This window comes from Salmo salar, chromosome ssa21 (genome assembly GCF_905237065.1).
Source record: "Salmo salar chromosome ssa21, Ssal_v3.1, whole genome shotgun sequence".
NCBI classification, from domain to species: domain Eukaryota; kingdom Metazoa; phylum Chordata; class Actinopteri; order Salmoniformes; family Salmonidae; genus Salmo; species Salmo salar.
Genome location: NC_059462.1, coordinates 56,888,462 through 56,897,196, shown reverse-complemented (window position 1 = coordinate 56,897,196; position 8,735 = coordinate 56,888,462). Strand labels below are relative to the sequence as shown.

General features: G+C 61.5%; 1 protein-coding gene across 1 annotated transcript in view; it reads left to right on the top strand.

Moving 5' to 3' along the window:
• Positions 1-1,215: 1,215 nt before the first annotated feature.
• The window catches only part of LOC123729597 (protein FAM117B-like), a 23,108-nt gene continuing 15,588 nt past the window's right edge, over positions 1,216-8,735 (top strand). Inside the window, exon 1 of the mRNA XM_045704925.1 lies at positions 1,216-1,286. The gene's annotated coding sequence lies outside the window, so the exon portion shown is untranslated. The remainder of the gene's footprint in view (positions 1,287-8,735) is intronic.

Below are 8,735 nucleotides of genomic sequence, written 5' to 3'. Positions count from 1 at the left end.
GGATGGTCCTTTATCATAATGGATGGACCTTTATCCTAATGGATGGTCCTTTATCATAATGGATGGGCCTTTATCCTACTGGATGGTTCTTTATCCTAATGGATGGTTCTTTATCATAATGGATGGTCCTTTATCATAATGGATGGTCCTTTATCATAATGGATGGTCCTATATCCTTATGAAGATGATATGGGCCAACTCGTCACGCACAATGATGGCTTCTTTATTGCAGGCGAAGAGCTTCACAGCAACCAACGCTAACCCCTATGGTTAGCCCCCCAGCAGGCGACTAGCGCTAGCTAACGCCTAACCCCCATGGTTAGCCCCTAGCAGGCGATCTAGCTGAGCTAACGCTAACCCCATGGTCAGCCCCTAGCAGGCGACTAGCGCTAGCTAACGCTAACCCCATGGTCAGCTCCTAGCAGGCGACTTGCGCTAGCTAACGCTAACCCCATGGTTAGCCCCTAGCAGGCGACTAGCGCTAGCTAACGCTAACCCCATGGTCAGCCCCTAGCAGGCGACTAGCGCTGGCTAACGCTAACCCCATGGTCAGCCCCTGACAGGCGACTAGCGCTAGCTAACGCTAACCCCCATGGTCAGCCCCTAGCAGGCGACTAGCGCTAGCTAACGCTAACTAGCACAAAACAAAAAAATATAAAGATACTTGGAAGTCAAAGTATCAATAGAATATTGTCCAAAATAATATTGATATGTAGCTATGGATTCTCTCTCTCTCTCTCTCTCTCTGCCTCTCTGCCTCCCTGCCTGTTTGTCTCCTGCTTTGTGAAGGTGGTATGAATGAGTGTCTGGGGCTAGCCAGGGTTTGGGTTCAGGTTTGTCTCCAGTCATGAATAATATAGTAAAGCTGAAGAAAAGGATCTCTGACTCCCTGGTCTCACTGTGGTCCTCTTGAAGATTAGAGGTTGAGGTCACTCCTCTCTGGCTAGATCTGAGAGCTTTTGATTTTCCTTTATGGAGAAGTCCAGTGGAATGAAAGTCTTCATCACCAAAATGTCCTGCAACTGTTCAAACAATTAAACAAATATAAACAAACTTGTTATACATGATTCATCTGGGAGTTATCATTGTGTGTACAGTACATGAACTGTTTACACACATAAGACTTAAGCCTTGATATGCACAACATTGGTTAAAATGGTTGATTTGCTGTGTTTATGTGTCTCTTTCCCCAGACCCCAGTGCCTGGGCAGAGGTTTGTGGAGAAGAGGAGGAGGGCTTCTCACCAACGTTCAGCCTCCTGGGGAAGCAATGACCAACTTAAAGAGGTATGCACTCCTACCCTCCTCCTCCTCCTCCTCCACTTCGCCTCTACACCCCTTCCCCCCAGCCCTCTGCACCCCTTCCCCCAGCCCTCTACACCCCTCCACCCCCTTCCCCCAACACCCCTCCCCCTTCCCCAGCCCTCTACACCTCCACCCTTCCCCCAACACCCCTCCCTCCTTCCCCAGCCCTCTACACCCCTCCATCCCTTCCCCAGCCCTCTACACCCCTCCACCCCTTCCCCCCAGCCCTCTACACCCCTCCATCCCTTCCCCAGCCCTCTACACCCCTCCACCCCCTCCCCAGCCATCTACACCCCTCCATCCCTTCCCCCAGCCATCTACACTCCTCCACCCCCTCCCCAGCCCTCCTACCCCTCCACCCCCTCCCCCAGCCATCTACACCCCCTCCATCCCTTCCCCCAGCCCCTCTACACCCCTCCATCCCTTCCCCAGCCCCTCTACACCCCCCCAGCCCTCTACACCCCTCCACCCCTTCCCCTGCCCTCTACACTCCTCCACCCCTTCCCCCTGCCCTCTACACTCCTCCACCCCTTCCCCCATCCCTCTACACCCCTCCATCCCTTCCCCCTGCCCTCTACACCCCTCCCCCAGCCCTCTACACCCCCTCCACCCCTTCCCCCTGCCCTCTACACCCTCCATCCCTTCCCCCAGCCCTCTACACCCCTCCATCCCTTCCCCACCCCTCTACACCCCTCCACCCCTTCCCCAGCCCTCTACACCTCCCCAGCCCTCTACACCCCTCCACCCCCTCCCCCAGCCCTCTACACCCCTCCATCCCTTCCCCCAGCCTCTCTACCCCTCCATCCCTTCCCCCAGCCCTCTACACCCCTTCCCCAGCCCTCTACACCCCTCCACCCCTTCCCCCAGCCCTCTACACCCCTCCATCCCTTCCCCCAGCCCTCCCTACACCCCTCCATCCCTTCCCCCAACACCCCTCCCCTTCCCCCATCCCTCTACACCCCCTCCATCCCTTCCCCAGCCATCTACACCCTCCATCCCTTCCCCCAGCCCTCTACACCTCCATCCCTTCCCCAACACCCCTCCTCCCCATCCCTCTACACCCCTCCATCCCTTCCCCAGCCCTCTACACCCCTCCATCCCTTCCCCCAGCCCTCTACACCCCTCCACCCCCTCCCCAGCCCTCTACACCCTCCATCCCTTCCCCTGCCCTCTACACCCCTCCACCCCTTCCCCCAGCCCTCTACACCCCTCCACCCTTCCCCCAGCCCTCTACACCCCTCCACCCCTTCCCCCAGCCATCTACACCCCTCCATCCTTCCCCCAGCCCTCTACACCCTCTCCATCCCTTCCCCCAGCCCTCTACACCCCTCCATCCCTCCCCCCACCCCTCTACACCCCTCCACCCCTCCCCCAGCCCTCTACACCCCTCCATCCCTTCCCCCCAGCCCTCTACACCCCTCCACCCCTTCCCCCAGCCCTCTACACCCCTCCATCCCTTCCCCAGCCCTCCACACCCCCTCCCCAGCCCTCTACACCCCTCCATCCCTTCCCCCAGCCCTCTACACCCCTCCACCCCTTCACCCAACCATCTACACCCCTCCACCCCTTCCCCCTGCCCTCTACACCCCTCCCACCCCTTCCCCCAGCCCTCTACACCCCTCCATCCCTTCCCCCAGCCTCTACACCTTCCCCCAGCCCTCTACACCCCTCCACCCCTTCCCCCAGCCCTCTACACCCCTCCACCCCTTCCCCAGCCCTCTACACTCCTCCACCCCTTCCCCCAGCCCTCTACACCCCTCACCCCTTCCCCCAGCCCTCTACACCCCTCCATCCCTTCCCCCAGCCCTCTACACCCTCCCCCCAGCCCTCTACACCCCTCCATCCCTTCCCCCAGCCCTCTACACCCCTCCATCCCTTCCCCCAGCCCTCTACACCCCTCCACCCCTTCACCCAACCATCTACACCCCTCCACCCCTTCCCCCTGCCCTCTACACCCCTCCACCCCTTCCCCAGCCCTCTACACTCCTCCACCCCTTCCCCCAGCCCTCTACACCCCTCCATCCCTTCCCCAGCCCTCTACACCCCTTCCCCAGCCCTCTACACCCCCTCCATCCCTTCCCCCAGCCCTCTACACCCCTTCCCCAGCCCTCTACACCTCCTCCACCTTCCCCCAGCCCTCTACACCCCTCCACCCCCTTCCCCAGCCCTCTACACCTCTCCATCCCTCCCCTCCACCCATAGTAAAAATAAAGAAAACCCTTGGATGATGGTGTTCTCAAATATGTTATTTGTTGTAGGCTGGGTCAGGGTAGTGGTGGTGTGGCTGGGTCAGGGTAGAGGTGTGGCTGGGTCAGGGTAGTGGTGGTGTGGCTGGGTCAGGGTAGAGGTGTGGCTGGGTCAGGGTAGAGGTGTGGCTGGGTCAGGGTAGTGGTGGTGTGGCTGGGTCAGGGTAGAGGTGTGGCTGGGTCAGGGTAGTGGTGGTGTGGCTGGGTCAGGGTAGAGGTGGTGTGGCTGGGTCAGGGGTAGAGGTGTGGTGTGGCTGGGTCAGGGTAGAGGTGGTGTGTGGCTGGGTCAGGGGTGTGGTGTGTGGCTGGGTCAGAGGTGGTGTGGCTGGGTCAGGTGGTAGTGGTGTGTGGCTGGGTCAGGTAGTGGTGGTGTGTGGCTGGGTCAGGGTAGAGGTGTGTGGCTGGGTCAGGGTGAGAGGTGTGTGGCTGGGTCAGGAGGTAGAGGTGTGTGGCTGGGTCAGGGTAGAGGTGGTGTGGCTGGGTCAGGGTAGAGGTGTGTGGCTGGGTCAGGGTAGAGGTGTGTGGCTGGGTCAGGGTAGAGGTGTGGCTGGGTCATGGTAGAGGTGTGGCTGGGTCAGGGTAGTGGTGTGTGGCTGGGTCAGGGGTAGTGGTGTGTGGCTGGGTCAGGGTAGAGGTGTGGCTGGGTCAGGGTAGAGGTGTGGCTGGGTCAGGGTAGTGGTGTGTGGCTGGGTCAGGGGTAGAGTTGTGGCTGGGTCAGGGTAGAGGTGTGGCTGGGTCAGGGTAGTGGTGTGGCTGGGTCAGGGTAGAGGTGTGGCTGGGTCAGGGTAGAGGTATGGCTGGGTTAGGGTAGAGGTGTGTGGCTGGGTCAGGGTAGAGGTGTGGCTGGGTCAGGGGTAGAGGTGTGGCTGGGTCAGGGTAGTGGTGTGTGGCTGGGTCAGGGTAGTGGTGTGTGGCTGGGTCAGGGGTAGTGGTGTGTGGCTGGGTCAGGGTAGAGGTGGTGTGGCTGGGTCAGGGGGTAGTGGTGTGGCTGGGTCAGGGTAGAGGTGGTGTGGCTGGGTCAGGGGTAGTGGTGTGTGGCTGGGTCAGGGTAGTGGTGTCTGTGGCTGGGTCAGGGTAGAGGTGTGTGGCTGGGTCAGGGTAGAGGTGGTGTGGCTGGGTCAGGGTAGAGGTGTGTGGCTGGGTCAGGGTAGAGGTGTGTGGCTGGGTCAGGGTAGAGGTGTGTGGCTGGGTCAGGGTAGAGGTGTGGCTGGGTCAGGGTAGTTTTTGTGTGGCTGGGTCAGGTGTAGTGGTGTGTGGCTGGGTCAGGGTAGAGGTGTGGCTGGGTCAGGGTAGAGGTGTGGCTGGGTCAGGGTAGTGGTGTGTGGCTGGGTCAGGTGGCTGGGTCAGGGTAGAGGTGTGGCTGGGTCAGGGTAGTGTGGTGTGGCTGGGTCAGGGAGAGGTGTGTGGCTGGGTCAGGGTAGAGGTATGGCTGGGTTAGGGTAGAGGTGTGTGGCTGGGTCAGGGTAGAGGTGGTGTGGCTGGGTCAGGGTAGAGGTGTGTGGCTGGGTCAGGGTAGAGGTGTGTGGCTGGGTCAGGGTAGAGGTGTGGCTGGGTCAGGGGGTAGAGGTGTGGCTGGGTCAGGGTAGTTTTGTGTGGCTGGGTCAGGTGTAGTGGTGTGTGGCTGGGTCAGGGTAGAGGTGTGGCTGGGTCAGGGTAGAGGTGTGGCTGGGTCAGGGTAGTGGTGTGTGGCTGGGTCAGGGTAGAGGTGTGGCTGGGTCAGGGTAGAGGTGTGGCTGGGTCAGGGTAGTGGTGTGGCTGGGTCAGGGTAGAGGTGTGGCTGGGTCAGGGTAGTGGTGTGTGGCTGGGTCAGGGTAGAGGTGTGTGGCTGGGTCAGGGTAGAGGTGGTGTGGCTGGGTCAGGGTAGAGGTGTGTGGGCTGGGTCAGGGTAGAGGTGTGGCTGGGTCAGGGTAGAGGTGGTGTGGCTGGGTCAGGGTAGAGGTGGTGTGGCTGGGTCAGGGTAGAGGTGGTGTGGCTGGGTCAGGGTAGAGGTGGTGTGGCTGGGTCAGGGAGTGGTGTGTGGCTGGGTCAGGGGGTAGTGGTGTGTGGCTGGGTCAGGGGTAGTGGTGTGTGGCTGGGTCAGGGTAGAGGTGGTGTGGCTGGGTCAGGGGTAGTGGTGTGTGGCTGGGTCAGGGTAGTGGTGTGTGGCTGGGTCAGGGTAGAGGTGTGTGGCTGGGTCAGGGTAGAGGTGTGTGGCTGGGTCAGGAGTAGAGGTGTGTGGCTGGGTCAGGGTAGAGGTGTGTGGCTGGGTCAGGGTAGAGGTGTGTGGCTGGGTCAGGGTAGAGGTGTGGCTGGGTCAGGGTAGAGGTGTGTGGCTGGGTCAGGGGTAGTGGTGTGTGGCTGGGTCAGGGTAGTGGTGTGTGGCTGGGTCAGGGTAGAGGTGTGGCTGGGTCAGGGTAGTAGTGTGTGGCTGGGTCAGGGTAGAGTTGTGGCTGGGTCAGGGTAGAGGTGTGGCTGGGTCAGGGTAGTGGTGTGGCTGGGTCAGGGTAGAGGTGTGGCTGGGTCAGGGTAGAGGTATGGCTGGGTTAGGGTAGAGGTGTGTGGCTGGGTCAGGAGTAGAGGTGTGGCTGGGTCAGGGTAGAGGTGTGGCTGGGTCAGGGTAGTGGTGTGTGGCTGGGTCAGGGGTAGTGGTGTGTGGCTGGGTCAGGGGGTAGTGGTGTGTGGCTGGGTCAGGGTAGAGGTGGTGTGGCTGGGTCAGGGGGTAGTGGTGTGGCTGGGTCAGGGTAGAGGTGGTGTGGCTGGGTCAGGGTAGAGGTGTGGCTGGGTCAGGGTAGAGGTGTGTGGCTGGGTCAGGGTAGTGGTGTGTGGCTGGGTCAGGGGTAGTGGTGTGTGGCTGGGTCAGGGTAGTGGTGTGTGGCTGGGTGAGGGTAGTGGTGGTGTGGCTGGGTCAGGGGTAGTGGTGTGTGCTGGGTCAGGGTAGAGGTGGTGTGGCTGGGTCAGGGGTAGTGGTGTGTGGCTGGGTCAGGGTAGTGGTGTGTGGCTGGGTCAGGGTAGAGGTGTGTGGCTGGGTCAGGGTAGAGGTGTGTGGCTGGGTCAGGGTAGAGGTGGTGTGGCTGGGTCAGGGTAGAGGTGTGTGGCTGGGTCAGGGTAGAGGTGTGTGGCTGGGTCAGGGGTAGAGTGTGTGGCTGGGTCAGGGTAGAGGTGTGGCTGGGTCAGGGTAGAGGTGTGTGGCTGGGTCAGGGTAGAGGTGTGGCTGGGTCAGGGTAGAGGTGTGGCTGGGTCAGGGTAGTGGTGTGTGGCTGGGTCAGGGTAGAGGTATGGCTGGGTCAGGGTAGAGGTGTGTGGCTGGGTCAGGGTAGAGGTGTGGCTGGGTCAGGGTAGAGGTGTGGGCTGGGTCAGGGTAGTGGTGTGTGGCTGGGTCAGGGGTAGTGGTGTGTGGCTGGGTCAGGGTAGAGGTGTGGCTGGGTCAGGGTAGAGGTGTGGCTGGGTCAGGGTAGTGGTGTGTGGCTGGGTCAGGGTAGAGGTGTGGCTGGGTCAGGGTAGAGGTGTGGCTGGGTCAGGGTAGAGGTGTGGCTGGGTCAGGGTAGAGGTGTGGCTGGGTCAGGGTAGAGGTTGGTAAGTGGGTGTGGCTGGGTCAGGGTAGAGGTGTGGCTGGGTCCAGGGTGAGGGTGGCTGGCTAGAGGTGTGTGGCTGGGTCAGGGTAGAGGTGTGTGCTGGGTCAGGGTAGAGGTGTGTGGCTGGGTCAGGGTAGAGGTGTGGCTGGGTCAGGGTAGAGGTGTGGCTGGGTCAGGGTAGTGGTGTGGCTGGGTCAGGGTAGAGGTGTGGCTGGGTCAGGGTAGAGGTATGGCTGGGTCAGGGTAGAGGTGTGTGGCTGGGTCAGGGTAGAGGTGTGGCTGGGTCAGGGTAGAGGTATGGCTGGGTCAGGGTAGAGGTGTGTGGCTGGGTCTGGGTAGAGGTGTGGCTGGGTCAGGGTAGAGGTGTGGCTGGGTCAGGGTAGAGGTGTGTGGCTGGGTCAGGGTAGTGGTGTGTGGCTGGGTCAGGGGTAGTGGTGTGTGGCTGGGTCAGGGTAGAGAGGTGTGTTTGGGTCAGGGGAGAGGTGTGGCTGGGTCAGGGTAGAGGTGTGGCTGGGTCAGGGTAGAGGTGGTGTGGCTGGGTCAGGGGTAGAGGTGTGTGGCTGGGTCAGGGTAGAGGTGTAGCTGGGTCAGGGTAGAGGTGTGGCTGGGTCAGGGTAGTGGTGTGGCTGGGTCAGGGTAGAGGTGTGGCTGGGTAAGGGTAGAGGTATGGCTGGGTCAGGAGTAGAGGTGTGTGGCTGGGTCAGGGTAGAGGTGTGGCTGGGTCCAGGGTAGAGGTGGTGTGGCTGGGTCAGGGTAGAGGTGTGTGGCTGGGTCCGGGGGTAGAGGTGTAGCTGGGTCAGGGTAGAGGTGTGGCTGGGTCAGGGTAGAGGTGTGTGGCTGGGTCAGGGTAGTGGTGTGTGGCTGGGTCAGGGGGTAGTGGTGTGTGGCTGGGTCAGGGTAGAGATGTGGCTGGGTCAGGGTAGTGGTGTGTGGCTGGGTCAGGGGGTAGTGGTGTGTGGCTGGGTCAGGGTAGAGGTGTGGCTGGGTCAGGGTAGAAGTGGTGTGGCTGGGTCAGGGTAGAGGTGGTGTGGCTGGGTCAGGGTAGAGGTGGTGTGGCTGGGTCAGGGTAGAGGTGGTGTGGCTGGGTCAGGGTAGAGGTGGTGTGGCTGGGTCAGGGTAGAGGTGGTGTGGCTGGGTCAGGGGTAGAGGTGGTGTGGCTGGGTCAGGGGTAGTGGTGTGTGGCTGGGTCAGGGGTAGTGGTGTGTGGCTGGGTCAGGGTAGTGGTGTGTGGCTGGGTCAGGGTAGAGGTGTGGCTGGGTCAGGGTAGAAGTGGTGTGGCTGGGTCAGGGTAGAGGTGGTGTGGCTGGGTCAGGGTAGAAGTGGTGTGGCTGGGTCAGGGTAGTGGTGTGTGGCTGGGTCAGGGTAGAGGTGGTGTGGCTGGGTCAGGGTAGAGGTGGTGTGGCTGGGTCAGGGTAGAGGTGGTGTGGCTGGGTCAGGGTAGAGGTGTGGCTGGGTCAGGTAGAGGTGGTGGCTGGGTCAGGGTAGAGGTGGTGTGGCTGGGTCAGGGTAGAAGTGGTGTGGCTGGGTCAGGGTAGAGGTGGTGTGGCTGGGTCAGGGTAGAGGTGGTGTGGCTGGGTCAGGGGTAGAGGTGGTGTGGCTGGGTCAGGGTAGAGGTGGTGTGGCTGGGTCAGGGT